The sequence below is a fragment of the Apium graveolens genome, chromosome 4 (genome assembly GCF_009905375.1).
Source record: "Apium graveolens cultivar Ventura chromosome 4, ASM990537v1, whole genome shotgun sequence".
In the NCBI taxonomy this organism is placed as follows: domain Eukaryota; kingdom Viridiplantae; phylum Streptophyta; class Magnoliopsida; order Apiales; family Apiaceae; genus Apium; species Apium graveolens.
This window is the reverse complement of record NC_133650.1, coordinates 170,460,207-170,467,379: the sequence shown is the minus strand read 5'-3', so window position 1 is coordinate 170,467,379 and position 7,173 is coordinate 170,460,207.

Here is a 7,173-nt window from a genome sequence, read left to right as displayed (position 1 = left end):
TTGATTCTGAAAGAGCTTTTCAAGAGCTTCGATTCGGTATATAGCACACTTGATTCTTAATTCAATAATACATTCGTTTGTGAGTTTGATTTTCAAGAACGCGACGATTAATTAGGGGTTTCTCTATAAATTCTATATTTTACTAATCGATTATGATTATACGAATAAAATGAAATAAGAAAAGGGCTATTTATATTTATGGAATATTGGTATGTATTGAATTGTATTGGATCGAAAAATAAGTTGCTTAGCCACTAGGTAACTGCAAAAATGATCTGATTTTATACCCGTATTGGATAATTATCCAAACCGAGCTTTTATAAAACACTTAATATGAAAATAATGTAATAATATCCCATCTTTCGAGAATACGGGTTTTGTTGATATATCGAAATGATTATTGTATTTAAAAATTTACACCGGGAAGCGTACGGGTCAAACCGTAATCCGGATCGAAAAAGTTAAAACACGAAAAATTTCCGGAATTATCAGATTAGGTTAGGAAGGAGTTTTCCGAAGAGTTTCGGGTTGTAAAAACGTAAAAATGGTTGCACTTGGACGATTCCCGGCTTTATAAAATAGTTTTGTAATTATACAGAAAATAATTAATAAATCTATAAATCATTGTAAAATCATATAACGATCCAAAAATTATCAGAAAAATATCACAATTATCTATATTTTTATTTTGGACATGATAAAATTAACCTCCTCATATGTTATCATATAGAAACATCCAAATATTAATATCAATCAACAAATAATTCACCAGAAATCACATAATAATCATATAATAATCATTTATTGATAAAATAATTACATGCGATATCCTGGATATTACATCCTTTCCTCTTAAAAGGATTATATCCTCGGAATCTCCTAAGTAAACACTTGAGGGCACTTTTCTCGCATATCACTTTCTAGTTCCCAGGTTGACTCTTCAACCTTTGTGTAACATCCCAAATCTGGGGTTAAGATTTGGTGTCACTAAATAATCTTTACATAAAATAAAATAATATGTAAATAACGCCTTGAATCCGGATCGTTTCCAGGTTATGGTATGAAACAAGAATCTGACCTTCTACAATTCACAACAACTACAATACAAGTTTAAATACCTTTATGCTAATGCTCTTGTCTTATTTTTTTAACATCTTCGTCCTCTCGCAGCGGAGATCTCTCTAACTTCTGCTGTCTAATGGAAGCTATTCACTTTTATCCTTACCTGCTTCTGAAAGAAATAAGAATTTACAAAGAAAGAGTGAGCCAAAAATGCCCAGCAAGTATATAAGTGATTTTCAAGTATCATTATCAAAGGAAAATTTCCGGACAATCTTTAAGCAATTTTAAACAATTCTACTTATTTGAGGGAGGTGATCGTATAAACACTAGCTGTTACCAGCCTTTAACTATAAATCCAAAAGTGACAAGCGATTCCCAGATTCATCTCCTGAATCGGGGTTTTGTCCGGTTCGGGAATCATAAACTTTTTGAGAGAGAATGCCGTTATTGGCGATCAACAATAAATTAGACTGGACACTAGAACCAACATATGCACAATACCCTGCTGATCAGTCAGGATACAGTGTGGATCTATACCCAACTGCATAGACCCACCAATATATAGGGTACCCAGGCACTATGGCCCAAGGGTCCGGTCCATCCCTGGCCCATAGGATCCAGCTCATCACTGGTCCTCATAATAACCGTCCAGCCCATGGAGTATTTTGATGTCAAATCATTTTGATTTCAAAACATCCCAAATCAGGGTTCGCAAATACCCAGAAGAATGGGTACTCAAGAGAGCAATCGATAACATAGGAACAATAATGAAAGGAACTTGCATAATTAAGAGTAAATTGCAGCGAAATATAAAACATTTAACTATTCTAACTTATAAAAGGAAAGAAGTATTTGCAGTATTTTACAAAAAAAGTAAGGAATACTTGCCTTGATAAGCTTTAATCACTATCACTGGTTGACTTTGGTTTGACTTGAACGTTCGGCTTTATCGTCAATCCACTACCCTATTCTGGATACATTCCTATCCTTTAGGTCCTTCGATTGGAATCTTGTTGAGTCTGACAATTGACCACTAGGCTATTCTTAGTCCGACGTTACTCCTCGGGTCTTCTGACTAGGACCTATAGGGTTGAAATATCCTAATTCGGATAATCGTTTATGCTTAACATGTCCTTATTATCAAATTTACCCAGTCGATATCAAAACCCGATTCGTATTTATAAATATTATTGAAATACACATAACAACTATGGTTCATATCTCCGAAACTCGGTTCAGTATTTATTTTCGGAAAGTACATATACTCGTTGTTTTGGAAAATAGGGTAATCGATTATTCATAAAATATATCTTGTCATGCCACGTAATTAGGTTTCGTATAATATAATTATATATATATATTGTCGTTCGACGTCTCCGATAATTGTGGGTTACGTTCCCATACTTTCGGTTCCCATACTTTCGGAATTGTTTTCCCGAAAATCGGGCAGCGTCTCCTTTGTTTATCGGCCTACCCATCGAAACAATTCGACGTCAAATCACAACAATCCAATCACAACAACAACAATCGTAATTCCACAATTCCCAACACCAATTCAATTATGCATCTCGATTCTCGATACAACTTTTACATTTTAATTAAATATTTTCATTTTGAAAATAACTTTATGAACTAAATGATTTATTTTAAAATATTAGGAATCAGAACCGCGTCATCACAGTCCACCGTCGGCTCGTCGAGGCTCATCGCCGACGGCAGTAAAATTCGCGGGTTCCCGTATATCGGACATCCTACGCAAATTTTACCAATTAAATTAATATTTCTCGCGTAAATAAGTATACATATTTTTTTCCAGAAATTTTAATCAAATTATCTTCTTGCAGAAAATAAAATAATTTAAAATAATAAACTTTCAAAACCAACAATTTGATATGAATTAACTCGAATTAGGCAACAACAACAGGGCAACATCACAGACACACGCGTGCAGTGGCCCGCAGCCACGCGCACACGGGACAGCCGGCTGCCATGCTGGAAAAACTCAGGCGATAACCGGAGATACATGTAGCACAAAACGTACACATATACCTCTGTAACGGCACATACACACACGAAATACACACACCATAACTCAAACACACGCACACACAAAGCTCTCACCAAAAAAGAAACCGGCGGCGAGGGGAAAAGAGCATAAGCGGCGGCGCAGGTATCGGGAAGAAAGGGTATTCCAGCGAGGAGAAATTGGAAGAAGAAGAGACTGAGCTTGTATATTTTATTTATTTAATAATTCGATAATTACATTTACATATCAGATCCGAAAATAGATTACTTAGCCGCTAAACAACTTTATAACGATACGATTTTATACCAGATTTGGATAATTATCAACACAAAGCCCCTTATAAAACACTTTATACAAAAATAGGATAATAAAACCTCGCCTTTCGAGAATACGAGTTTTATCAATCTATAAAATGATTAGCGTATCGAAAATTTCATGCCGGGACCCGTACGGGTCAAACCGTACCCCGGATCGAAAAAGTCAAAACACGAAAAGTGTTCAGAATTATCAGATTCGGTTAGGAAGGGGATTTCAGAAGAATTTCAGGTTGTAAAAATGCAAAAACGGTTGAAGTGACACTATTTCTGATTCTAAAAAGTAATTTTATAATTACGTAAAAGTAATCATTATTAATTCTATAAATCCTTATAAAATCATATAATAATCCAAAGATTACCAGAAAAATACCAAAACTATCTATATTTTATTCTGGATAATTAAAAATTAAAATATCCTAGTTTCATCATGTATAAACACCCAACATTAATAAAAATAATTACACAATATTTTCCGGACGTTACATCCTACCCCCCCTTAAAAGGATTCTATCCTCAGAATCATGCTAAGGAACAGACAATGATACTTTTCGAGTATTTTCCTTGAAATTTCTCAAAACATATCATTTTACCCACTACTCAGCGGTTTCCTACCAACATCAAATCTATCAGTTGTCCATGCCCTTGACACAAATCTCTATTTCATATATATATAGAGCTAAATTATTCTTCCTGGTCATATACATTTGAATATCTTATGAACTTGTTATACCTGTGACAACAAGGCCAACTCATTCACAATCGTTCTATCTATCTCATTATCTCAATGGACTAGCTTAATTTATACTAATATGCTTTTCTTTCTGATTCCAATAATTCGTGTTCACGAATGCCTCCCATTTTCACTGGCTATTCTACTTTACTTTTCATGTCTCTTTCTATTCGATTAGCCTAACCTATGATCATTTTCAATTTTATTCAGGAACCTTTAATCGATCCCCTATACTTTTCATTCATCTGCGAATCATATACTGAACTCCCGGCGTCTTCGGTTTCTAGATATCTTAAGTTTATTCTAAAATTTAAAGTTAAAAGAAAATCTCGACAATTGGGTTTAACTCACCACTTAATAGTATGCCTCAATTTTTTTTCACTATCTAGTAGATTCATCGAGCGAGAATCTTTTACTATCTGGAAGAAAATATAGCAATTGGGAATGGGATGAATCATAACTTTATTTAAAACTGAATTCTTGGTGTTAATACTCTTTTTATTGTCATATCAAATTAGATATCAATATGAACTTTGATGCTCACAACATTCCATACTAAAATCAACATCAATCATCTATATTAATACCATCTTTGATATCTAACAACAAAGTAAGTATTAGCATAAACCAGAACTGGATCAAAACCTGCTCTTCAATTTTTTTTAACTTTTTTTTCCAATCCCTTTATCCACTCCCCAGCAATCCTAATGATATTCACTCCTTCTTTTCCACTCAAGACATCTATCCCTAAATGGACCTTGCCTGGTTGGTAATAATCTACCTCTGTAGCTCATAATCAATTATGACTAGAATTCATACCTTTAAAGCTTAGAATGCAGTTGCCACTTTTCAATACTTCGCAGACATATCTTCAGATATTCAACTTAGTCTTCCTTAGTCCTTGAATAGGCGAGGATGTTATCAATAAATATAATTACACTATCCAAATATTCCTTATACACTATGTTCATTCAATCCTCAGACTTACAACTTTTGATAATCAATGCATAACTTTATACCTCCATTCTCTTTGTTTCCATGACCACTTTTGTGCATAACGCGAAATATTCCTTATCTCATTATTCCTTCGTCCCAATATCCTAAAGTTTCATTAACTAATTACTTAATCCCTATTGGGCCATAAAATACGGCTTTTGACACCAGCTTGACTTTGTGCAATAACTAATGAGAAATTTTACCTCATGCTCCGAGGTAACCCTGGTAAATTATCCGCTAGAATCCTTCGGGACTTCATTTTAATTATGGAGAATTCTGATATGAGATTCATTGTAACGCTCCTCTCTAAGAGTTCGCCGCTAATATCTTTGTTTAATCTTCCCTGCTTACGCGTATTCTTTGAATGAAATTTTTATCTCCAATTATCGACATTTCACCTCAGTCTTATATCAGTTCTGGCACAACTGACGTTCTCAACTGGCTTATATCCTGAACTATTTTAGAAAATTTCTTTATCATCCTTTTGATTCCACTTCTTTTATTAATTAGTGCTCTATTCTCATTATTCATTATCTCTTTTAAACATAAGGAATTTCTTTTTCTTGATAATACTAATCTGTTCATTATCAGATAGGCCATTTCTGGAGTTATCACTGGAATGAAAGCTTTTATTTATAATACTTAAATTCTTACTAACAGAATTATTAAAATTCATCGGTAGCTATTTTCTTAACCTCGCTTTAAATCATCAGTGATCGCATATTTGGGATTCCCCGATTGATTAACATTTCTTTTTCCTGAATTCACATGCGGACTTCGTCAGTCTCTGCCTTACATCGGATACTTGGATTTGCGAGTTTCCCAGTATTTCATAGTATCTTCCCTTAATTGTCATTCGATATGGAGGTACATTCACGTCCTTCATGGAGTATTATTACAGATGATGACATTTCTTTGCTCTATCTTGGATCTTCAGTTCTTGCAAACGTTCTTTCCACTAGCATGTACCCATAACTTCCTGTTCTTCTTATTTATTGCAAAGGTCATATTCATCTAGATACAACCTCGCATCAACTTGCGGTAACATCGCGCTAATTCTACTAAACTTTCGATTTCTGTTAATGCCATTACTTCCTCTAAATTCCTAATTATTGTGATTTCGGATCTGAAAATCATGTCAGAGCTTCACTCAATCTAATTGAAATCAATCTTCATTTAACTAACCATTAGTTGGTACAGTTAATCAATTAACTCTTTTAATTGATCAATTAAACCAAGTGCTGACTAGCTAACTGGAATCAAAGACCAATTATATAAAATCGGTCTGGTCATAACAATCTTTCTCAAGAACCGAAATCGCAATTATTTGGAGTACAACTGGGAATGAAAATATACTTCTTTATTCTTAAAAGTAGGGTAATTTTTTTAAAAATTTGGGCAGCACTTCCCCTATACCATCGACTACCAGTCGGACTCTAGCCGACACCATCAATCAACCAAAGCATCCACAATCATATCGATCCCCTTCCATCTACCAAACCATAATTCAAAATATATCCTTTTGATCAACCTACGTACTATTTACTGGCATAGCATATATCTTTTTAAATTGGACTAAGGTCTTAAACCAACCATGATTAATATTACCATACCTATTCTCAATCCTTTCAGAATATTTCTGAATGTTATTAATAAACCTAAAATTTATCTTGTTGTTTCTTAAAATTTTTATTTCGCAGTTCTTTTAACTCATTTCTTGTCAATACTAATTGTGTATAGTTACTTTTAAGAATTATGTCGCATCCTTCAACTAGTCACAAGAATCTTCTATTTTTGAAAATACACACTCAATTCCATTAACTAATTTGTTTATCTTTCAATAACCACACATGGTTTCCATTATTATCATCGCAATCTGGTGGAAATTCAATCGTCAGATCATTATTTCTTAAGAGGTTTCACAGTCGAGTCACCATTGCCTCATCTCCACTTAGGTTCCCGTATCGAGCTTTCGTTACCGACCCGATTATGGGTATTAAATTCACCTTAACTTATTTACTCAAGGTAGAGAACTTCACAAT